The sequence below is a fragment of the Diabrotica undecimpunctata genome, chromosome 1, assembly GCF_040954645.1.
Source record: "Diabrotica undecimpunctata isolate CICGRU chromosome 1, icDiaUnde3, whole genome shotgun sequence".
Taxonomy (NCBI): domain Eukaryota; kingdom Metazoa; phylum Arthropoda; class Insecta; order Coleoptera; family Chrysomelidae; genus Diabrotica; species Diabrotica undecimpunctata.
The window spans coordinates 3,224,498-3,251,394 of record NC_092803.1 but is presented as its reverse complement, the minus strand read 5'-3'; the positions used below and the strand labels follow the sequence as shown (position 1 = coordinate 3,251,394).

Sequence of the window (26,897 nt, the reverse complement as noted above, 5' to 3'; positions counted from 1 at the left end):
AATAAGATATTTCTCTTTGTTAAATCATGTTGTCATTATTAAAATATATAATGTTATCATTATTATAAACAATACCAAGATAATTTTATGTTTGAATATTACAAAAGATGTCATTTAAAATGTTGTGCAATATTGTGTGACCTCACTACACTACAATATTCGACGGCCAGCTAGCTCATCCGATCTAAATAAAATTGACTTTATCATTATTTATTTTGATTTTGTGTTTTGTTCAGTAGGTATATACGTACAAATTTTGTGTACCTTCATTACCAGTTTTTTGTATCTTTTTAAACATCTAAAATATCGAACTCTGGAGTATAAGTTAATTAACCTGCACCTACGTGTAATAAAAGATAGTTAAAACTTGTTTTATAAAGGATATCTATGTTAACAAAATAACTGTACCAAAAATCAATAAATTTAAATTAACTTCAAAATTTTATTTATGATTAAAATATTATAATAACATAATTTTATCATCTCTTTATAATTACTATAATTAAATTAGCCAAATTATATAAAAACTTAAAATTAAAAGTCTTTCCTATACCTTGTGTATTCATTGTACCATGTGAAAAAATGGACACAAAATCCAAAATAAAAGACAAGACCAAGACACACAACACAGATAACACGGAACACCTTGCGTTGAGCGTTGCCAGGCCCAAAAAAATTATTTCCAAAATTGTGTTTTAAAAGTTGCCAAATTTTGAACAGAATTCCCCAGATTTATATATTTAAGTTTTTAACAAATATTCTACATTTTTGCAACCCGTGTTGCCTGCCACGTAGGTTAATGATATTACATCCGGCTATAGAAGTTTTCATCACTTCTTTGTTGTTTCGAGCTTATGTCATAATGCGTATATTATACACGGATTATTTGACATATGACAGAAGCTCGAAATAAATGAGAAGCGTTATACAGTCCTATTGGTGATACTGCTAGGCATAGTAAATTGTTTTTGAAATTATTGAGTTTAGGTCAGTGGTCACCAAAGGGCGGATCGCGGTCCGCATCCGGACCGTGAGCTTGTTTTTTGCGGACCGCCGTTAAATTCAAAATATAGTAATAAAATTATAGTTAAATCTAAATATATAAATATCTTTACATTTTTAAAATGCACAGTACCTACTAATACTATATAAAAATACTCATCGCTTTTCTTGTATTTTAACAGCCAATTAGAAATGTTTCTTTCCCAAGAGAATTCATAGTTTAATATTTGAAAATGTTGCTTAATCTGTGAGACCCAGTTGTATCTGTTCTTATTTACTGAAGTAAGTTGAAGCTAGCACAGAAAACAAATAGGCGGAAGTCCTGAATCGTGCATTTGCGATAGCTTGAGGCAATTTAAAGCAAATCTGAAAATAGTGAAAGAAATTTTGATTCTTCCTGTTTCAAATCTGAAAGCATAATCAGGTGTATTGATACTAAGATAGGTTTTAAAAAAACGCTATTTGTATTCTTTCCAACTAGTCAGCATATATTATTTTCGAAAAGGACACAACTCATAACAAGGCTTTGAACAAACGAAGTTTCACACGAGATGTCCAAGAACGCATTTTGATGTTAGCCATTAAACCTATTATATTGAAAATTGCACGTTTTGCTCTTTCTACGGGTGTATCGGCCACTGCTTTAAATTGAGGTAGGGCGACTCATATGTATACAAATTTGTTAACAACTTCAGATGTTTCGCTCTTATAAGGAAATTTACCACCCCTACTACCGATGGGTATTGGTCACAGTACTTTGCGCTTTTTTAGTCGCAGTCGTACAACAAAAGTGAGGGTGAATACTTATCAATTCAACCCCTTGATTCCCTGAACCATGACTGACACTCAGGAAGAATCTTATTTTCTTCAAAACAATCCGAGTCGGTTTTTTTTAAATATTAGTAAATTTTTTCTCGATACAATTTTGTTTTATACTCGATCAATCAAGTGACCACTAACTTCATAAATACGTGTACACATTATTTTTTTTAGAATTACTTTATATTTTAACTATTAATCTCCAATGTGTGTTATTATTATTATTATTATTATTATTTTCAGTAAACTGTTTACAGCAAATTTTGCACTTGTAAGGCATATCTTCAGTGTGCACTCTCAAATGCATTTTCAGTAGTTGAAAGGTTTTTCTCTAGTGTGTATGCTTATATGACTTTTTAAAGCTCCAGAATAACTAAATTGCTTAGAACAAATTTTGCACTTATACGGCTTTTCTCCAGTATGTATCCTTAAATGCGTTTTTAAATTTCCATCATGACTAAAGTGCTTAAAACAAATTTCACACTTGTAAGGCTTTTCTCCAGTGTGTATTCTTAAATGCGTTTTCAACTGTCCATCGAGACTAAATTGCTTAAAACAAATTTCACACTGTAAGGCTTTTCCCCGGTGTGTATTCGTAAATGCTTTTTTAAATTTCCATCTTGACTAAATTGCTTAAAACAAATTTCACACTTGTAAGGCTTTTCTCCAGTGTGTATCCTTAAATGTGTTTTTAAATTTCCATCTTGACTAAATTGCTTAGAACAAATTTCACATTTGAAAGACTTTTTTCCGGTGTGTGTTACCAACGTTTTTTCTGATTTCGGTTTAATCTCATTCTGTAGTAAACCTAAAAGAAAAATCAAACTATAAAACTTTTGTAATGTAAACATAGCAAGGAAGTAAAGAAGGAAAAATTAAGAGGTAATTAGCCTAGTAAAGAGTAATAATTATTTAAGTAATTATTATATATTCCAAACTAATAAAGAATAAATTCGACACAGTTTAACGTATACATTTCAAATTAAAAATAATAACAATTGACCCAATTTAACACATGCCTGAATGTTTAAAAAATTACGACACTTAGACCTTGTTGGAAATTAATACAAGGTACGAATTGTTAAACAAGTGATAAGAATTGAGCTGACTAAGAAGTTTTACATAGCGTGATCCAGTTTAACACATGGAATAGATGGCATAATCAGCGAAAACGTAGAAACAAATCTCCACTTCGGACGTGACAAAAAGAATCTAAGGTACGAGTTGGCAATAGATAAAAACGGAACGAAGCGGGCCAGCGTCCAGTAAGAGCGCGGCGCCCGAGAGTGGCCCCACGCCAGCGGGGACTAGTGGAAAGTTGGCACTCTTGAGCGCTCCACGCAAGAAGTGCGGAGATCGGACGATACGCAGCCAGTGAGCGCGCTATTTAACTCGACGGGATAGTGTGACGTATAAGTGCCGGCAACTGGAGATTCGAAAGTTCGCGATCTCGAATCCCTGTAGGACTGGAGGCGTATTCATTAGCTAGAGCCTAAATACGCTAAGGTAACTAAGATCTATATACTAACCCAAGGTATATCTAATGATACGGAATTGTCCGACCTTTACTTCCTTGCTTTGTCTCTTCTCGTCTCCCTTCGCGCCTGATCGAAATATTATTGGTCATAACTGATATTTTGTAGTGTACAGTCTGTTTAATACATTGTAAACTCGAAATTTGTTTTTGTTATTCCTGGCCGTTACAGGTAGAGACTAGAAGAGATACACATTTCCGCTTATGCAGTGCTCCGGCTTCTAACGTAAGCCCATAGCCTCTCACTCTTTGCAGGACCTGAGACCGAGAAGTCCTTAATCCCCTTCCTTCCAAAAAAATTTACCCTCTTGTAAATCCACGAGGGCGGAACCAGTCAGTCCAGACTAGTGGAACCAGTAAGCCTTGCCCCGCTCGCAGGGATAAGTATCCCCTAAGAATTGTAGAGGCATTGATAAGGAGATTGAGACAGACGTCTTCTACAACGGTGACAGCCTTTGCTAGAGTGGTGACAATTTATTAGAGGGGTTATTTAGATTTATTTACAGCTTCAATCCTAAATTATTACAGCTAGCCACCCCAATTTATTACACTCTGCATGCTCAAACTGCAGATGATAAACAAAATCTAACCAATGAAATCGTAGGCTTCCACGGCCAGAGTCAGAATTATAGTTTATTCGTCTTCCGGGTTTGGACCGTGTCATTTGTGAGTGACCCAAAAGTGGGTTCATCTCGACGTTTCGCTACAATTGTATGTAGCTTCTTTAGGAGAACAAAAAAAGGAAAAGAAAACAAAAGACAGGAAGATGGGTAGTTAGCAACGGTAACTCAGTTACTCAACGCAATACTAACTACCAAGATGGGCTTTTGGTCACAGTAACTCAACTACTTAACGCAGCCAGAGGTGAAAACCAAATGCCAGGACAGGGATTCACGTCCAACAGCTCAGAACACTAACGCGTCGAGAGGCGGGGAGTGAATCCGACGATTACTCCCCTACCGCTCTATTTATAGTCGCGGTGACCTGTCGTGTCGGGACGTATCGGCACACTCCGTGGCGCGAACGTCAAGAAGCGCGCGCTGGCCAATCATGTGGCTGCATCGTGGTAGCGGGACCGGACGGCGGCTCTAGACTGAGATTCCAGATGGGAGACAAGTAGTATCCTTCCTCTCGATTGATATTATGTGGATTTTTTCGGATCTCTAGAGATTCGCGGATTTTCCTGGAATAAAAGAAGGGGCTCTTAGAAATAATATGGGTTTTTTCGAACAATATGGAATGACCGGTTTCTTGGCAGTGTTCTGCAACTGCAGAATGGGAGAAAAGACCTGATCGAATGCATCTTTGACCAAAGATCATCAAAGATGCATTCGATCAGGTCTTTTCTCCCATTCTGGAATAATCTCTTTACTTCATTTAGTAATTGTTTTCTTGGATATGAATGTATATTTTGTTTTACTATGTGTTAAATTCTACTGCATTATTATTTACTTAATTTTAATGTACCTACTTGTATTATTACAAAATTGCTAGTTTGTTTTATTTTGCGACTAATAGAAATGTGCCAAATTAGTCTTTTAAGCCCCACATATATACAAACCAAAATCGGTTATATACCATTTTTTGATTGTCTCTAGGTGCGCCTAAATGAACAATATTTTTATTGCCATATGTATAAGACTCTAATACTGGCAACAATGTACCAGCCAGGATGATCAACTTTTGTGACAAAGTCTATTATGTCTGTTCTAATAGGATAAACTAAAAAAAAAGTTATTTACAAAAATAGTAGGCAACTGTAAGCTTAGACTAAGCCCGGTCGTAGCCAATCTTTTTATAGGACATCTAGAAAAGAGAGTAATGGAGTCAGCATACAAGCCAAGGGTATGGTTTAGATACGTCGATGATACTTTTGTGATTTGGGTAAGGGAGTAGAAAAACTTAACGATTTCCTGTCTTATATAAACACACCACATCCAAATACTTAATTTCTGATGGAAACAGAGAAAGATTAACAACTAGCGTTCCTAGAGTAAAGTATTAGTAAATAGAAAGTGGACAGTAGGACATAAAGTGTATCGAAAACCTACACACACGGACAGATACTTAAACAGGAACTCAAATCATCGTCCAGGCCAAAAACAAGGCATCATCACAACTCTGGCGGAGAGGGTAAAGAGAATTTGTGAACCACAGCATCTGCAAAGTGAACTTCTTCATATTGAAAAAGCGCTTACCTCTAATGGTTATACCAGAAGAGAAATACATAAAGCGATTAACAACGATTCTAGAAGAAAGGACAAAGAAACATGTATAGGCAAAGCGTTTTTGCCCTATATATCGGGGGTAACACACAGAATTGGGCGAATACTTAAAAAGCCAATATAAAGACCATTTTCAAGCCTACAAATAAAATCAAGGACTGTTTAAGATCGGTGAAGGACAAACGCGACCCATTAAAACCGGCCGGAGTATACCGAAAACCATTCACATGTGGAATGGTATATGTGGGAACTACGAAAAGACACACAAACACAAGGATAAATGAACATAAAAGCCATTGTCGTTTAGGGTATATTGACAAATCTGCCGTTGCCGAACACGCTTTGGGAAGCGGAGAACATCGAATACTATTTGAAGAAACGCAAATGCTGGACAAAACTTCACAGTACTACCCACGGTTGTATCGGGAAGCGGTGGAAATATATAAGCACCCAAATAATTTTAATCAGATAGACGAAGGACTAAAAATTTACATAATACCAATATTAAAATCCACAAACACCCTTCACGCAAAACACGAAAAAAGGAAAGCTACGAACGACGACACGCCCCCTCACGGCGAAACCAGTGGAGAGGAGGCGAGTAGAAAATATAAATATGGCCTCCGTAGTACAACGTGGCGTCAGTTTCAGCTCAGCTTACGAGGGAAGCAGTAACATCTCCTGAAGATGCCAACCCCTAGTATTGGCGAAACGTCGAGAACTAATCTCAGAAGACAACGGCCTAACAGCCCAAATAAACAGTTTAACAAATATAAAATATAACCCCCACATTTTTTTGATATAACGTAAATGATGATTACCAAACTGACATACAATAATGATTAACTTTTTGGCCAACACAAAATAATTGTTGGTAATCTTTTTTTATGGTTATTCATGTAATAGTGGTTAAAAGTATTTAAATGCCCAGTATAACAGGTTACAACTTTGTATTCTTGTAATGAAATTTTAAATTTATGCTATGAAAGTAGCTAGTAGCAGTGCCATGAAAAACCCTGTATGTTTATAACTAATTTTAAAATGTGCAGCTTACAGTACTCCTATTTTTGTAAATAACTTTATTCGGCACCACAGCATCTCCTATAATAACAGATATAACTAACTTTCTCATAAAAGTTGATTATCCTGTATATCTCAGCAACATTGTCGTCAAGAGTATGGCTTGTACATTTGTTTCCTAAATATGATTCCTAGATAGGCAATACAATCATGTAACAAAGGAATGACAAAATCATACTCATCGCAGTGGCTTAAATTGTGTTAAAACAATTTAAAAAAAAAATAAAGACAATTTAACCCTGTTAGTCTCCCCTTGGCACTTTTGAGTACCAACAAATTCTGGTACACTTATATCCCAGGTATTGAAGTAGATCTAATAAAACCACATAAATTTGTACTCACAACTGTAGTTATCAGTTGATGTTTAATGATAATAATAATTTATTCAACAATCATACAAAATTTGTTTCAATAATTAAAAATATGTGAATAAATTAACCCGAAGGTCTCCGAGAGGTGTGGGAACACATGTTTCGGTAAATATAACATACAATAAATGAAAATACAATATAATATACTATACTATAAATATATATAAGATAAATTTAGCCATAAAAAAAACAGATTGAAAATTTAGATACAACAATCAAAGATGTATAATAAAATATTAAACTTAGATGCTGATAAGTTTTTAACGAGTTCTGCATAATATGCATATATTATACACAATTATGTCCTTGTAAATACGCTAAATAAAATAAACAATACAATAATATATCGTCGCCTCAAAGCAACAGTAGGATAGGTATGTAAAAAAAATAACTTTTGTGATATTCATGTCAAATGATTCGAAATAAACCCGTCTGTTGAGTGGAACCATGGACGTTCTTTATTTATACGTGCATGAGTGGAACACTAGGATAAATAAAAAGTGATATTATTTTTTCATAATATTACATATCCTTGTGTAGCTTAATTCCTTTTAGCTCTAATTTTGTAATGCAACACTAAGACAACATACATATCATACCATTATATTTTGTCGTTCGCCCATTTTGGTCATCAATATTAATGCAACACTATTATAAGTTATCTTACGCACATATCCTACTGTTGCCATGTACTTATTGCTGAGTTGCGATTACGTCTTTGTTTATACTATCCAGCTTGCGGTCACAATTTTATCTTTAGTAATCTTAAACAATAGTTCTATTACATTGATGTTAAAAGGTGTATGTTAAAGAGTAAAAATGAATAATTCGGCCAATTTAAATTGTACAAATTATGGGTATCTTGAAGTCAGTATTTAGTGTATTTAACGAACAAAATAACACTGATTCTGAGTTGTTATCTGGAATTTATAAAGCACAGGAAAAAGGTAAGTTAAATTCATGATAAATTCCCCTTTAAAAATTTTGGGCTGATTTAATAAAATGCAATAAATTTGTACTTTTACAACTTTCAGTATCCGCTATTAGGGGAGGATGGGGCATTGTGAACCATCTAAGGAAGATATGCACATACTGTTAAACCAGAAATGATTTTGTTTTGTTTAATTAATTAGGGACGTTCATTAAACATTTAACTGTCATTTAGTTGCAATTGAAACATAATTTATTTAACGTATTTTCAACAAAAAAATGACAACTGACTATATGTCAAAAGTTCACATTGCCCCATAGGGTGGGGCAATGTGAACTACTGAGGAAAGTCACACTATTTCATTATCTAATGGCTATGTTTGGTAAATAAAATCAAGTAAAAAGAATTTTTTTATTAAAAATACTTAGAAAACCGGTAACAGAACATTAGTAAAAATAGACACATGTTATATTTATTCAGAAATACAAAATTCACACTGAAATTCTTCATTATCTTCTGGATCTATTCCCGCACATGCTTCATGAGCCCATTTCAGACAGGCCGAGCAACGTACCCATCCTTCTTCATTGGCTGATGAGGAGAACCACTCGTTACAGTAAAAACATTCAGCATCTTCACCATTGCCATCATCTTGTACTTGATGGTTACATTTATTTTTTTTCTTTCCCTTACCATCTTTGGAAGGACACACTTTTATTTTTTTGTTACTTCTTTCACTATCTTCGTGCTTATCATCATTTATTTTTTTCTTAGCTTTTTCCTTTTTCATTGTTTCTATTGCCTCCTTCGTGTTTATTTCAAGTTCTAATTCTAGCTTATACGGACTAGATGTCAGTACAGCCGTTTTACCTTTTTTGGATTTCCTCTTTGGTTCCATTAATTTACTTCTCTTTGGCAGAGGACGAATGTCTTTAGGGCTGTTTGCTCCAAATGAAGTTGTTGCTCTATTGTGTGCAGGGGAAATTGTCAATTGAAAATCGTTACCAGTATGAAGCTTTGCAACTGAGGTTGAAGCAATTACCTCATCTTGACTTAAGTGAGGCTCTGCAGTTGAAGTTGAAGGAATTGCCTCATCTTGAGTTGACACTGGTAGACTATTATTCTCCAAATCTCTTTCAGTCGTAGCAGATGGTGCAAAATCGAGGTCTGTAAATATATTGGGATCATAAGGTACTATCCCACATTTTTTAAAAGCGTTAATAGCAGTCAAAGGTGTTGCAGCTTGTAAGAAAGCCTCACCAAAAATTTTAGAGATTTGGAAAGCTGTTACCACTCTGCCTGGGTTGTTTTTAAGAAACTTTTCTAATGCCATATCATAATATCGTGCTAAAGGAGCCATGACACCAACATCGGTTGGCTGCATTCGATGGGTGGAATGTGGAGGCAAACAAATGATATGTACATGTTTTTCCCTAGCCAAATTAATTACTTCTATGTTTTTTGTATGGCTGCTGTGTCCATCCAAAATCAATAAGATCGGATCGTCTTCACTTGGTTTCGTTTGTTGAAGAAAATGTTGAAACCATATTAAAAAGAGTTCACTATTTATCCAGCCACTATCGCTACAGGCGAATATTGAACCTGGAGGTGCACCAGCTTGGAGTTCAACTTTCATTCTCTTTCTTGCAAAGATTAACATCGGCGGTATGAAGATTCCTGATGATGACATGCAAATAACGGCTGTTGTTATTCCACTTCTATCAGCAGAAGTAAGCCGTCCAACTTGTTTCCGTCCTTTATGCGCCAAGATTTTACTATTACATTTGGGGACTGTACCTAGACCTGTTTCGTCACAGTTAAAAACACGCGTTGGATTGACATGTTTAGAATCCAAAGTAGCTTTATACAGATCAAAAAATTGTGCACTTTAATAAAAAGCATTTCCCTATAATATGTCTTTCTATCGTGTCAAATGCTGCTCTTAGGTCTATGAATGCTAATACTAGTTTTTTCCCGTATCTATGCTTCTTTCTATTAGGTTTCTAATGATATATATGTTGTCATTTGTCTGTCTTCCCGGTCTAAATGCCATTTGTTCTTCTCCCAATACCATTTCTACTTCTTGTCTCAGTCTCTTCTCTATTATTTTCGTATATATTTTAAAGCACACCGATGACAGACATATTGCCCTATAGTTGTCGCAGTTTACATGTTCTCCTTTTTTGTATATTGGCACGATGATATTGTTCTGCCAGTCTTTAGGGATTGTTTGTTTTTCCCACGCCTCTTTATATATTTTCCATAGCCAGTTTATTCCTTCTTCTCCCATGTATTTTACCATTTCCGGTTCAATTTCATCATCTCCACCTGCCTTGCCTATTTTTATATTTGATAATCCTTCTATTACTTCTTCTCTACTTATTTGCTCTGGCTCTGTGTTTTCTTCGCCTTCATTGATTATATTGTCTTCCTTTATCACTTCGGTATCAAATTTTTTCTCATAATATTCTTTCCATACCCTAGCTATTTGTTCTGGGCTTATTTGTATTTGGTTTGAAGTATCTCTTACTGCGTTTATTTCCTTTCGTTTTCCCTGCCTTATGTGTCGTATTGTCGTCCAAAAGTTTCTATTATTTGTTATATATTCTTCCTGAAGTTCTTCTCCAAATTCTTTCCATGTTTTTGTCTTTGCTTGTGTGACTGTCTTTTTTGCCAATCGTCTCTGCCTATAGTATTTTTCTTTATCTTCTTCTAATCCCGTTTCGAGGTATTTTTTCCATGCTATTTTCTTCTTTTTTATTTCTGTCTTCACTTCTTTATTCCACCACCTTGTCCTTTTTAACTGTTTATTATATTTTTTGATTCCACACACTTCAGTTGCTGTTGTCTTTAATACTTCACTGTATGTATTCCATCTTTCTTCCATTGTCCATGTTTCTTTTTGGCGCTCTATTTGTCTCAGTCTTTTGTTAGTTTCCTCCGTGTAAAATTCTCGCACACTTTTTATCTTTAGTTTGTTTACATTTACTTTCTTGTACTCTTTTCTTTCCACTTCCCCCATTTTTTCATCCTCCAGTTTTGCAGTGACCATCCTGTGTTGTGTAGACAGTTCGGGTTCTTTTTCCGTTAAGATGTTTTTTATATTTTGTTTTAGGTTTCTCGTATAGACTATATAGTCGATTAAGCTTTTCGCATTTCTCTCTTCAGCCACAAATGTATATTTGTCGTTAATGGTTTGTTCACTGAATGTGTTTCCTATTATCAGGTCATTGGTTTGGCAGAATTCCAACATTTTAATTCCATTTCTATTTAATGTTTCTTCCCCATATTGTCCAATGCATCCTAATCCCCTGTTAATATCCTTACCTACTCTTGAATTCCAATCGCCTAAGATTACTATTTTTTCTCTTGTCTCTCTTAATTTGTCTAATGCGTTTTGGAGTTCGTTGTAGAATTCTATCATTATCTCTTCTTCATTACCTTCTGTTGGTCTGTATATTTGTACTATTCCTATCTTGTCTTTTAGTTCTATTTGGGCTGTGATTATTCTAGATGATACTGCTTCGTAGTTTGTTATTCTTGATTCTATTCTTTTATTAACTATTATACCGACTCCTTCTTTTGCTCTCTGACCCTGTGGTACTCCGGAATAATATAGACTATATTTCTCATTGATATTGATGTGTCCTTTCCCTATCTTTTTTGTCTCGCTTATTCCCATTATTTGTACGTTCATTTTTTCCATTTCTTCCGTAGCTTCTATTTCCTTGCCGGTCAGAGATGTCACATTCCATGTCGCTATTCCTATATGATTTGTCTTGTTAAGATGTATTTCCTTATTACTGTATTCTTCTTCTCCATTATTGGTGTTAACGTTGATTTCATGCTCCCTGGTTTTTGTATTAACATTATATCCGTTATTTATTTTATTACCGTTTTTATTTCTAATGCTAATATTTAATTTTTCCCTACCTTCATTACTAATGCTATGCCCATTTTTGATATTCCCCCTAACTATAATATTATCACTACTGTTAGTAAGCCTAATATCCATATTCCTATCACAAGTCAAATTTCTAATGGCATACTTATCATTTACATTTCTAATCCTATTCCTATTACTACTTAAAACTAAACATTTATCATCATTGTCCGGTTTATTTTGTAATTCTTCTTTCTCTATTCGTTGCTTGACCTCTCCTTGGTTCTTTTTATGTTGCTCTGGTAGTTTTTTGAACTCTCTATTTCCACTACTTTTTCTTCTTTATAGCACCATCTCCATTCCTTGCCATCTACTGTGATTTTATTTAATCCTATTTTGACCATTTTTCCATTTTCCCTCATTTCTCTTGCTTTATCTCTTAAAGCTTTCATTTTCTCTCTCTCTCCTTTTGTGAGGTCCTCTGTAATCCATATTTTTTTGGTCTTCACATTCTTAAGTTTGTATTTGTTTCTTAAGATTGTTGTTTTTTCTTCTTCGCTTTCTAGTTCAATTAAGCATGTTTTGTGCCTATTTTTTGTGCTCTTTTAATATTAGTTTTGACTTCAAGATGATTTTCTAACATAGTAGTCATTCCTTCTTTCAATGTTTTCGGGTCTTCAGAGTCTATTATTGCTCCACTAATGATTATATTCTTCTTTCTTTTTTCTTTGTCTAATCTTTCCAATGAGTGTTTTAGATCATTTAATTCTTCCGTTATCTTTTTGTTATCGGTTTTGGTTAGTTCGTTTTCTCTTTTCAGTTCTTCTTTCTCTTTTGTCCATTCTTCCTTCACCCTTTCTATTTCCAGCTTTATGATTTTTATTTCTTCATTATTTAGTTTTATCTCTTCTTTAACTTCATTTATATATCTTCTGATCTCCTTATTTTCTTCCTTCATTTCTGTTTTCAGCTCTTTTATCTCCGTTTTAATCTCCTTACTTATTTCTTCTAGTAGTTTCTTTAGTTCTTCCATTTCGTGATTTTTTATGTTAGCCTTTGGAGGTGTTCTTAATGTAGCTTTACTTCTTTTGAAGGCTTCCTCCTCGTCGGATGAGTTATCGTGTTCTGGTTTGTTTCTTTTGCTATTCATTCGATTTTGTTACCTTCTATATTAATTTATATTTTCTATATTAATATACACCAATATAGTATTTTCCTATATTAATTAAACTTTTTTATTACAATAACAATTAATATTTATTATTTTAATTTAATTTAATTCTAATCTTAACTTTAAACTAATTAAGTCTAAGGCCGGATCTGGATTTTTATAATAAACTTCTGAGGCTTTTATTTTAATATTTAATTTTTGTCGGCACTAATTACTTTCTTATCTGCCAAGAAACCAAAAAACGCGTAGGAATGCCTAAGCGGGTCGACCCCTCGGACTTAAAACATTCGCCAAAACCAGTTTTTTTTTTTTAATATTTCTCACAATTATTTATTTACTCAAAACTTGTTAAAATTATTTAAAATGGTTCTATCTTACTTGTCTGATGGTATTTCTTATATTCACTACTATCACCTGTATGCACTTAACTTTTAACTCTTATTTTTGAACTTTGTTGAATTTTTTAACTTGTAATTCCCCAATTATTTGAAGTTTATTACGGAGCGAAAATCAACGAAACTACTGTGTCACTTGCAGCGGTGACGAAGATCAAGCAAAGTAATTCCGTATAAACGCTTCTCCATATCTAAGATATAATTATACAATTCTTCTTCCTGTTCCTTGGTAAAAACCGTTTTGTAGAAACCTAGACCCTTTTCGTCAGGAGAAATTCTTGTTACTTTTTCTTTGCATCTGCGAATTAACGTTGCTTTCGGGATACCATAAACTTTACTAGCTTTTAAATAGCCCATTTCCCCAGCTTTAACTGTCCGGATAGCATTCTTCAAGGCAACAAGAGACCAGAATTGTTGCTCAGTTTTCCTCACATAATTTCGTACCATTTCTAACTGCAAAAGAAGCATATAATTAAAAAAGTGTCAAGAAAATATAATGGGGCAATGTGAACCAGTCCTAGTCCACGTTGCCCCATGCGTAGTACACATTCAAAATATGGAAATTAACGTACCCGTTCACAACGTATCAAAAGCAAATCTTAATTATTAAAAGCACATTTTACAAGCAACACCACAGTATCAAAAAGGTAAAATAATCATGTCTACTTACCGAGAAATCTTTAGTCAAAAGTAGTAAATTCCTTAGATCAGCAGCGACGAAACACGTGTTTTTAATTATAACACGTCTGAACGTACTTCCCGTGCGTTCACACTCATACTAAAAGTAGATAAGATGTCTACGCATATTTGTAGTAGTTACTAGATGCAGTGAGTTCGACTCGAGCAGTCAAACAGTACGGGTCTCGCGACGGCCAGCGTTGAGAGAGGTACAGACGAGAAGTAGCTAAAGCGAAAATCGTCCCGTGTATTATCGATACGTAGATGAATGGTAAATCAGAATATAACTAAACCGAGGGGTGTTATTTTTACCGACTCCTCTCGGAGGTTAGACCTCTGAGGAACCGTTAAAGAAAAAAATCGGGTTAAACACAGCGTCCGTTCAGGGATGACACTGTGAACGTTGAATAATTGCATTTAACGTTGGCAGAAACGGCCCCTGTGCCTGTGTTCAGAGAACAGCAAGAGGAACCCTGCCTTAATAGGGTAGTGAACAACCGTGTAAGGGCCTGGGAGACACCCAGAATCCAATCGACAGCGGTCGATTGGAAAAACAAAAAACAGAGTCTTTTAAATAGTAAATCCAAAATTTCCGTCGATTGCAACATGCAATCACCAAGCGCTTCCGCTTACGAAGTCGAAAGCCTTCCACCCCTTTCCCCCGATCCACCAACGGATTCAGAGCTAGTGTCCTTAGATGATACGGCTTTTGACTCCGCCCCCTGCAGTCCAGAGCCCACATCTGAATCGGAGGCAGATGCGGGCGAACAACAATACCCTGACGTCACGGAATCTTTCGTAAAGCATCAACAAGACAATAAAACCGAACCGCTAACGGTAATTTATTCCGGATTACAGGCCTCTCAGGCAATAGAAACAAATTTTAACACAAGTAGAAATGAAAAACAGACCCCTCAGGTACTAGAAAATAACTATAACATTAAAATAAATTCCCTTCAGGATAACGAAATATTTAAAACTCCGATTGCAAACACTTTGACTAACTTAAAAGAAAATGTAACGTACCAAGCAATTATAAATGTCCCTCAGGCACTTAATTTTGTAGAGAAAATTAACCATAATGACAATCTAGGAACTGCTCAGGACGCCGTAGATGAGTTTGTTACAAATAAGCAAAGAAACAAAAGGCAGCACGCTATAAGAGATATCTACTCCGAGGAAGGAAAAACCAAAAAATCGAAAGAAATGGAAGATAATGCAATGGCACAGTCGATTAAAACGCTAACAAAAGAAATAGAACAACTAAGAAAAGAAATACAATATCTCCACACATCCTACGGAGACCAAATACGGGGATTAAGTGGTCAGATAAATCAGTTACAAAAAACCATTGACTTCAAAGACAAACAAAATAGCGAATTAACAACGCAGATACTAAAAATATCTAGTGACATAAACTCCAAACACGATAAAAAACAGCCAAGCCAAAAGCAAACAGCCACCCGTAGTGAGGAGCCTGAAGACCAGGGAAAAGACTCTGAAATAGAGACAATAATGGACATAGAAGAAAACCAACCAAGCTCAGATTGGAAAATACAACAAAACAGAAAATCAAAAAAGGCGAAAAAAGCCGATAAACCTGTCGAAAAGACAGACGAAACCGTAAAAACAAAAACAGTGAAGAACAACAGCACTAAAAAAGTAGAAAAAACTGACAAAGTCACTCCAAAAAACAACTGCGAACCAGCAGAAATAACAAAAGAAAATAAGTCAACTGAAACAGGGACAAAACCAAAACCAAAGCCCAAAAAAATCGAAAAGCCGGAAACTGTTTCTGAAACAGAAACAGTACAAGAGACTGAAATACCAAAAAAAGCAGAGCCTAAACCTCCAGCTATAATCCTTAAGTCTGTGGATTACAGCCAGCAAATCTTGAAAGTAGCAGCAAACAGAGGTATCGGTTCCTCAAACAAATTTGCGAAATCAGGAAGAAGCATTATTATGCAAACGAAGGATAGAGTTAACTACCTGAAAATGGTCAAAATTCTGGAAGAATTTGACGAAGAACTAAAAAGAAAAGAAAATAAAAATATAGAATACATCGCGTATCCTATAGACCTGGAAAGGACAAAAAGGGTAGTGCTCAGAGGTTTAGGAGCCAAAACTGACGTCGAAACCATCCACCAAGCATTGGAGGATCAAGACATAGACGTCATAAGAGTGACTAGCATGATCTCGAAAAGAGACAAAAAGCCGATGCCGATGTTCTACGTCACGATCAAAGAATCAGATGACCAGAAAATAAAGAACATAAACAACCTATGTTACATGAAAGTGTACATAGAAGACGAGTATAAAAACAAAAAAGAGATCATGCAGTGCTACAACTGCCAGGGTTTCTTCCATGGTTCGAAGGCTTGTCACTGCGGTTCGAAATGTGTAAAATGTGGAGAAAACCACAAGTCAGGAGACTGCGAAAAGGATAGAAACACTCCCCCAAAGTGCGCTAATTGCAACGAGGCTCACACGGCAAACTACAGAGGGTGCAAAAAAGTACCTAAAAGAAAGCCAACACAACAACAACAGGCAACAAATAGGAATACACAAAGTATTCCTACAAAACAAAACGTAAGTTACGCCCAAATGGCCAAAAAGAACAATAATGTGGAACAGGAGGCAAATATAAACACAAACGTGCTGAATGAAAAACTAATTGCTACCTTCCAGGAGCAAATAAACCACGTCTCAACAATGTTTGAGAAATTAACAACCGTTATGAGCGCCTTGAGCAGTTTCGGGACAAACCAATAATGCCAGTACAATTGGACGATCTACAAATAGGATCATGGAATTCTGGCGGATTGAGACAAAAAATTAACGATCTGGATGAGTTTACCAACAGGCTCAATCTAGACGTTGTAGCCTTACAAGAGACTCATCTTACGGAAAGGGTGAAAACCAAATTTCCGGGTTACAGCGTCTACAGGAATGACCATAGATCACGTTCTGGAGGCACGGCCATTATGGTGAAAAAAGGAATAGAACACCAATCAATACCTACACCAGGTGGTCTGGTCACTATGGAAGCCACCATAGTTCGGATCATTACGGCCAACGACACGCTGAAGATTGTCTCAGCTTATGTCCGACCGAATGAACCGATCCAGGGCGAGGATCTGGACGCCATTCTTGATACAGAAGAACCAACCGTCATAATTGGTGACCTAAATGCGAGATCGCCCAATTGGTTTGACAGAACTAGTAATAGAAACGGGAGACTCTTGTGTGAATATCTGGAAAACCAAATAAATACAGTTGTCACAGGTCCTATGGAGCCCACATGCTTCCATGGAGGGGACAGACTACCTACCTATTTGGACATTGCAATTCTTCACAACGTGGGACAACAACACGATATAATCTCACTCAATGAAGGAGACTCCAACCACAACCTAATCGTGCTAACTCTAGGCGCCGTAGAAACAAACGACGTGCAGCCATACAAGAAAAAGAGGACAAGCTGGCCCAACTTCAAACGTATCGTCTCTGAAACAATAGGAATAGTTCCTGACATCAACAACAAACGGGAACTAGAAGAGTATGTGTTGAAATTCGAAAGAACCATACAAAATGCGCTGGAAACCAGCACAAAAGAAGAAACCTCAACAACACCCAGAGGAAGGTTCAGAGACATCAGCAACGAATTAAAAACTCTTATAAGAGAGAAAAACAGACAGCGAAGAAGGGCAAACAGGACTAGGAATATAGAAGATAAAAGAATTGCCAATGAACTAAATAGGGAGGTTAAAAAACAGCTGGAAATCCACAGAAATAACAGCTGGGACGACTTCATCCAACAGCTAGACCCTAATAAATCAGGTTTCTGGAAGCTTTCTAAAGTCTTGCGAAAGGATAAAAAGCCAATACCCACCTTACATGGGGAAAACGGCCTAGTTTATTCTGAACAAGACAAAGCGGAGGTCATGAAAGATACACTAGAAAGAGGATGCAGAAACAACTACCATCCCGATGAAGATCCAGACTTCGAAGACGAAGTAGAAAGAAGGAGCAGACGTCTAAAGAGAAGTAGAGGCGACATAGCTCTCAGGCATACCACCCCCGAGGAAATCCAGCAGTTTATCAAAATGACCAACGCTAAGAAGGCTCCAGGCCCAGATAACATCACAAACAGGGCCTTAAAAAATCTGCCACTGAAAGCAATCGTTCATCTAACGAACATAATCAATCATATCATAAGATTAAGATACTTTCCTGACAGGTGGAAGGAGGCCCATGTTATAATGATAGAGAAACCGGGTAAAGACGGAACTTTTCCACAGAACTACCGACCCATTAGCCTACTATCATCAGTAAGCAAAATTGCTGAGCGAGTCATCTTGGCAAGATTAAGAGAAGAATCTGAGGCAACGGATGCAATCCCTGAAGCGCAGTTTGGATTTAGGAGCAATCACTCCTGCGAACTGCAAATACTAAGATTGACAGAGTACATCACTAAGGGGTATAATGAAAGAAAATATACAGCAACCGCCTTCTTAGATGTCAGTAAAGCCTTTGACAGAGTATGGCACGACGGATTGCTGTATAAAATGAACGAAATGGGGTACAGTGAAGCGATGACATGTCTCCTCTCCTCGTACCTAGCCAACAGAAGATTCAGAGTTCGAATAGGGCCCTCCCTATCCGAAGTCGGAATCATGGAGGCTGGAGTGCCACAGGGAGCCGTGCTGTCGCCTTACCTGTACACCATATACACTTCAGATACCCCTGGTGGTGATCAACATACTATGCTCAGCCTTTACGCCGATGACACTGCTATAGCTGCTAGCAGCATAAATCCTGATCTGGCCACTAGATACTTGCAAACGGCACTAGACCATTTGCAATCTTGGTGTGTTACGTGGAAAATTGCCGTCAACCCGGACAAAACTCAGGCAGTCATGTACAAAAGACGGCACGGAATCCCCAACAGGGAACTATCTATCTTCGATACTCCGGTCGAATGGCAAGACGACGCCAAATATCTCGGAGTAACGCTAGATAAACGTCTCACCTTTACTAAACACATAAACAGAACAGTTCAAAAGGCAAAAATCCTTAAAAGTCAACTCTCCTCGCTTATAGGGAGGAAAAGTAATCTGAGGTTCAAAACGAAAATAAGAATGGCAAATGCCATCATTCTGCCAACCCTCACATACGCCTCAGCAGCGTGGGGGCATGCATGTGAAACAAACAGAAAGAAAATCCAAACTGTACAGAACTACATGATCAGAGAGGCTCTTAAAATTCCTAAATATGTGCCACTAAGGTACGTATATAGGGATTCGCAGCAAAAGAGCGTCCTGAACATGATGGTCGAACATGCATATGAGCTTTTTGAAAACCTCAGAAACCATCCGAACCGTTCGCTAAGAGAGTTGACAAACTACGATCCTAATATAAGGACAGTACATAGACGGCCAAAACAACAGCTGGCTGGATACAGGGTAAACCCTAATTGAACGTAAAGAAAGATATTCACATGAGAAGCCCTAATCTATGGCTTAGCAGATTTGGCCCATAAAAACACAAAAACACAAAAAAAAATCAAAAAACAAAAAAGAGCTTAGCTCACCAAAAAAAAACCCTAAATCCCATCCCAATCCCCCAATTATTTTTTTTTTTTTTTTTTTTTTTTTTTTTTTTTTTTTTTTTTTTTTTTTTTTTTTTTCAACAAAAATCTGTATAGGCCAATAAAGTAAAATCAAAACAGGACAAAATCCTAATAAGTAAAGCCACAAGGCTGAGGCCCCTCAGGCACGCCCCTAAGGAAAAAGACCCTTCAGGAATAGCCCTTCAGGACTAAGTTGCCACAGGCAACTCGCGAAAACTGAGCATCGAGGTCGTGTGCGACAAGCACGGGCTCGATGGCCAGGCCTATCGATCGCCCAGTCGGCAAGGAGACCAAAACTTGTTTTGCCAAATTGACGACTGTGTGACCGAGCACACAACAACCGAACAGGGGGCCGACAGTTTGCTGTCGACCCCCTGATCGGACACACATTTTTTTAGGGTCACAGAGCCCAAAGTAAAGCCATAGTAAACTCAGTAAAGTAAATAGGGAGAAAAGCTACACTAAGCTACCCCTACAGATAGGTGGCCTAACCACAAGTCATGGAAAACGGAGGGTGTTTCTTTTCCCAAATCGCCCGACGTAACAGTTCAAGCCTCCTCTGCGTATGTCAGACGTAGAGGAGGGGTGGTGGAAAAAACCTGGGGGTCAGATAGGTACCGAGCCAAAACGACTTGCTCTTTTGGAACGAGACCGGTCTGATCTTCGGACATGGGGGTCCCACTGTCTAGCAGTGGTACACTCATGTTCCATAGGGGTTGGGATGAACTCATGTGTGTGTGTGTGTGCTAGATGCAGTGTTGCCAATTTTAAACAAAATAACCGATGTGGTTCACATTACCCCCATGGTCCATGATGCCCCATCCTCCCCTAAGTACCATTACTGATTTTGATAATTTTTTCATTTTATTTTGTTTATTATATTTTGGAAAATAAGTATGCTCATGTTATTATTTATGTAATAACATGTTTGAACAACAAAATTGTTTTGTCTTTTGTATTGAAATGTGTAAAATTTTAAACAAAACTTTAGTGCAAGATAAGTTTATATAACAAAAATTTACGGATATCGTTAAAAAACAGATTATCTTTGAGGGTAACAGTAGGACAACTAACTTTATTTCCAATTATTTTTCACTTTTTTTATGAATTACTATAAATATTTATGTAAGGCCTGTAAAGTTATATACTCAAACAAAATTTCATGTAAATCCATTCAAACATAAAAAAGTTATTCAAGTAATGAAGTTTCGTAAAAATTTCAATTGCGTTTTTCTCGAAACTACATTTTTTGACATATCCTACTGTCGCTTTGAGGCGACAATATACTGCATTTTGAATCACAAAACAACCATAATTAAAATTTTAATAGAAACCTTTGTTTGAATACAGCACTTATGTATAAATCAATTAGTTAACAAGATTTTTGAAAGGACAAAAGTGTAAACACACATGCTTCAGTAAATATGATTCTTCTTCTTCTTCTGGTTCCTATCCGTTTCGGATGTTGGAAATCATATTGGCAATCATGACCTTGCTCGCTGCGGCTCGAAACAGCTCCGTTGAGGTTTTCTTAAACCATGTTCTTAAATTCCGCAGCCATGATATTCTCCTTCTACCGGGTCCCCGCTTACCTTTGACTTTACCTTGCAATATAGACTGCAGCAGGGAGTAACGGTGCTGATTTCTCATAACGTGTCCCAGATATTGCAATTTTATGCGTTTGATCGTAAACACAATCTCTGGTTCCTTCTTCATTTTTTCTAGAACTTCCTTGTTCGTGATCCTTGCTGTCCATGATATTCTCAGCATTCTTCTATAAAGCCACATCTCAAATGCTTCAAGTTTTTTAATAGTGGTGTCTGTAAGCGTCCATGCCTCCGCCCCGTACAACAACACAGAGAAAACATAGCATCTCAAATGTCTCATTTTTGTATCCAGGGATATGTTGTGACTTTTGAAGATGGCGCTCATTTTGTTAAAGACCGTTCTTGCCTTTCCTATGCGGCACTTTATTTCCTGTACATTGCTCCACTGTTCGTTTATAATAGTTCCCAGGTAGCAATACTGTTTTACTCGCTCTATCTGCGTCCCATTAATGTATAGATGAGCCCCATTTATATTCTCCTTGCTGACAATCATTTGTTTGGTTTTGTGGGTATTAATGTTTAGTCCGTACTGTTGACTGTACTCGTTTATTCTGTCCATTAGCCTCTGAAGTCCCTCTAAACTATCTGCTATCACCATGGTGTCGTCGGCATATCTAACATTGTTTACTCTTTCACCATTTAGAAGGATGCCTTCGTCTATTCCGTAAAGAGCCTCGTAATATGATAAACACATTAAATAAAACAATGAAAACAAAACGATATATTATATTTTTAATTTATCTTTAAAAGGAGTAGATTCAAAATTTAAGTTTTTTTATTATTTTTTTTAAGAAAGGTTAGGTGAATATGGCTTTATAAGTTATGATACTATAATGATATTACAAAAATGTCTTGTCCGTTCCACTGAGATATGATCTTAATTTATTTTTAAAGAGACAGACGTTATTCGTATTTTTGATATCGAGGGGAATATGATTGTATATTTTAGGGGCTAAAAATAAGAAAGTTGGTTGACAGAAAGATTTCGACATTTTTGGAGCCATATAGAGGTGCTTGCCTCTAGTATGATATCCATGTGAAGGTAAGTTGCTTTTAACTTTCATGGTGTGATATTTTACAAAGAAAGAATAACTGCTTTAAGTCAAATATTTTGCTCTCCTTATAGTCTATCTGTAGAACAAGCGTAAGGTTTATCCATAATGATCCTCAGAAATCTTCTTTGCATGATTTCTAGTGGGAGAATGTGAGTTTTTAGGGCGCTTCCCCAAGCCAGTATACCATAACGGAGATGACTTTCTACTAATCCGTAATATAGTGTGCGAAGGTATATATCCGGTGTGTGTTTTGTTATGTGATTAAATTTATAGAGGATAAACTGTAACTTTTGAATAACGTATTTAATGTGACAATCCCATTTTAAGTGTGTGTCTATTATAACACCTAAATATTTAACATTCGTTACTGGTTTGATGCAAAAATTGTGTTTATTATGTGCTATTCGAAGAGGTTTGAATAGATCAATATTCGGGGTATAGATAGAAATTGGTAAATAAACAGTTTTTTTTTAAATTTATTGTAAGTATTTTATAATCAAACCAGTCTTTTATGAATTGTAGATCAGTTTCTGCTTTTATTTTTAAGTCATACCAGTTATCAGTTTCATAAATAATAGTCGTGTCATCAGCAAACCCAATTATATGCCCTGTACTTTGCAATGAAAATAAACCATTTATATATAGATTAAATAAGACATGTCCTAACACTGTTCTCTGTGGCACTCCATACGTTATACCTCTTTGTCCGCTTGTTGTTTCGGAAACCCTTACTACCTGCTGCCTCTCAGAGAGGTACCTTCTGAATAGTTGAAGACAGTTGCCTCTTATACCAACTTTCTCTAAGGTTTGTAAGAGTTTACTATGACTGACAGTATCAAAAGCTTTGGCCAAATCTAGAAATACACATAAGCAAACTTTATTATTGTTTAGAGCTTCATACACTTTTGATCTTAGGTCCAAAACGGGATCTTGTGTGGAAGTATTTAGCTTAAAACCAAATTGGTTAGCAGAAATTAAATTATACTTTTTGATGTATGCTGTAAGTCTATTATTCAATAATAATTCAATATAATATTTTAGACATATGTGGAATAAGCGATATAGGTCGGTAGTTTAAAGCAAGAGTTTTGTCTTCACTTTTGTATATTGGTATGACTACTGCTGTTTTGAAGGCTTTGGGCCAAATTCCTTCTTCCATACATATATTGAAAATGTGAACCAATGGTTCGAGTATGTATGGTGAAATTGTTTTCAAACATTCTGAATTAAGCCAATTGCCTTTTTACTTTTCAGTTGATTTATTATTGTTTTCATTTCAAATGTATTTGAAGGTAGTAAAACCATTGAGTTTGTCAAGGAGGTATTATCATACACCTGGCGGGAATGGCTAATGATTTGTTCAGCCAATATTTTTACCATCTCCGAAAACGTCTTATTAAATTCATTTGAAATATCGGAGGGATGAGTCAATATATTTCCCATTTGGTTTTTAAGACTGTCGATAGGCATTTTTCCTTTTTTTGTACCACTAAGATCTTGCACTACACTCCATAATTGTTTATTGCTATTTGAATTCTCTAAAATCTTATTTTTATAAAAATTCCGTTTTGTTTTGTTCATAAGTGAATGCAGTTTATTTCTCTACGGTTTATATTTTAGCAGTAAATCATGGTCATTTGGATGAAGCTTCTTTAGTCGATACAGTCTATCTTTTCACTAGCGGATTTTACTAAAGCTTTTGTAATCCATGGTGTAATTTTTGTGTTTTTTCTTTTTCCTTTTTCATAATAAGTACATTTGTTGATATTTTGCTGGATAACTGTTATTAATTGATCTGTTGTTAAATCCGGGCTACTATTTTTTAGGATAGAGTCCCAAGATTGTTTAGAGATAATATCTACTAGCCTTTTGTAGCTGATTCGTTTAGCATAATAGTCGTTTGCCTTTTTAGTCGTTTTTTTTTGTTAAAAACTATTTGTAAGGCTATTGCAACGTTATCTGTTATGTCAATTTCTATTACTAGAGGAATAATATTCTCCAAACTATTGGTTTTTGATTTTACAAATATGTGATCTAAACAAGCTGTTATTCGAGTTGGGTTAAAATGGGTGTAAATCCGCACTCACTCAGGGTACTTGTATATTCCATGGTATCATCATTTAAATTCAATAGGTCAATCTTAATGTCTCCGACAAAGAGACAGTAACTTTCAGAGTTGGTAGCATTGTTGTGTAAAAAAGGTTGTAAATTATTAATAAATTCAGAAATACTCGAATTATAGTTTTCCTTAGAGGGTGATCGATAGAAAGCAAGAACCATAATTGTATAGCTATTATCAACAGTAATAAAATAATATAAAAGAAGTAAAAACGTAACAAAAACAATACAGAGAAGAAATGAGGGAACTCAAAACTGAACTAGCAGAACTAAAACAAGAGAATAGTGAAATCTGGAAAGAAAATGAACAAATCAAAAAGTATCTGAATGAGACAAAAGAACGCCTTGAAAGGCTGGATAGAATAAGAAAAGAAAATAATGTGATAATACAGGGAATGACAATAGAAACTGGAGATAGAAGAATACTAAAAGAAGTAATAGGAAATTTTATGACAAAAGAGCTAAATATTACCGTAAATATAGACGAAGCAGTGAAACTAGGAGATAAAACATGTTTAGTCAGACTGCCAAACAAAGAAGAAAAAACAAAAATTATGGAAAACAAAAGTAAACTTAAAGAAGTGAAAAAAGAAAAAATATATATAAACAATGATCTAACGACAGAGGAATTACAAATACAGAAGGAAATACGAAGAATAGCAAAAGATGAAATAAAGAAAGGTAAACGTGTCCAAATTAAAGCCAACAAACTTATAATAGATGGTCTAGAAAGGAGATGGAATAGAAACACCAACCAGCTGGAGGACCATCATAGAGGTGGTTCAAAAAACTAGCAAGGGATGAGACGATGCATTATTCGTTGACGGACGAGGCAAAGAAACAGGAAATGACTGCAGATAAACCCGGGTACAACTAAAGTGAAATAAAGAAAGATAGACAAGAAAACAAAAATAAAAGACGAAGACAACAGAACAAAAAAAAATAAAGAGTTGAAAATAAGCACATAGAACATAAGAACTATGCTAGCTCTAGGAAAAATGCTAGAAATGGGAAAAGAACTCAAAAAGTATAAAATAGATATTGCAGCACTGCAAGAATTACGCTGGGAGGGACAGGGACAGATTGATAAACAAGACTTTACAATGTTATATTCAGGAGGAAAGAAGCAAGGGCAAAAAGGCGTGGGATTCATGATACTAAGGCACCTAAGAGAGAAAATTATAAATTTCAAGCCAATATGCGAAAGGATGGCCTATGTTAGAGTCAACAGCAAACCATTTAATATACCAGTCTTGAATTTATACGCCCCACAGAAACAAGCAATGCAGACGAAAAAGAAATCTTTTATGATAGGGTCGAAGAGGAGATAGAAAAAAATACCCAAAGATGTCATATTTGTACTAGGAGACCTCAACGCCCAGATTGGAAAAGAGGACTTTTTACAACAAATTGCAGGAAAGCATACAATACACGAAAACACGAATGACAATGGGCAAAGACTATGTAACCTAGCAACAAGAACAAATTTGTTAATAAGCTCAACAAAATTTGAACACCCTAAAATACATAAGGTAACATGGAGTTCACCAGATCAGAAAACATATAGTCAAATTGATCACATAATGATTAATAAACGAAAACAATCGTCAATAAAAGATGTAAGAACGTTCAGAGGTGCGTGTGCAGATTCAGATCACTACATGGTCACAGCCACTATAAGACAAAAAGTTAAAATTGAAACAAAACAAAAAAACCAACATAAAAAGTGGAATGTCAATCAAATGAGTAATGAAGAAGTAAGAAAAAAATATGAAGAGGCAGTAACAGTTCAAATAAAAGAGAAATATAAAGCAGAAAATATAAACACCGAATGGGGGGACGATCAAAAAATCAAGAGAAGGTGCAAATATGCAGATAGGTAAAAGTCAGGCTAACACAAAAAACGGATGGTATAACCAAAAATGTAGAGAAATAACAGGAAAAAAATGCAAGCCAGAAATAAATGGCTAAGAACAGATAAAGAGGAAGACAGAGAAGAATATGAAAAATTAAGAAGGAATGCTAAGAAAGTGATAAGGCAAAATAAAAGAAGATGGGTAGACAAAAAAATGCAGAAAATAGAGCAGGAAAGAACAAACAGAAATACGAAAAGTTTTTACAAAAAGATTAAAGAACAAAACAAAAAATACAAGGGCAAAACAAACGGAATAAAAAATAGAGAGGAAACAGTGAAAATAGAGGACCAAGAATACAAACAAGTATGGAGAGATTACTATAGAGAGCTCTTGACGGAGGAAACAGCAGACGAAGAAATGCATAACGAGGAGGAAACGGTGCACGAAGAAGAAGCAGATGAAGTAGATGAAGTAGACATCAAAATTTCAAAAGAACCAACATTAGAGGAATTGGATGAAGTAATACAGAGAAGCAAAAAT

General features: G+C 35.8%; 1 protein-coding gene across 2 annotated transcripts in view; it reads right to left on the bottom strand.

The window, feature by feature from the left end:
* LOC140444217 (uncharacterized) overlaps positions 1-26,897 on the bottom strand; it is a 59,554-nt gene that overhangs the window by 1,032 nt on the left and 31,625 nt on the right. Inside the window, exon 2 of one of the 2 annotated variants that reach the window (XR_011951317.1) lies at positions 429-2,629. The exons of the other annotated variant lie outside the window; for it this stretch is intronic. The gene's annotated coding sequence lies outside the window, so the exon portion shown is untranslated. Of the gene's footprint in view, positions 1-428; positions 2,630-26,897 lie in introns of those variants that run through there. 2 annotated transcript variants of the gene reach the window in all.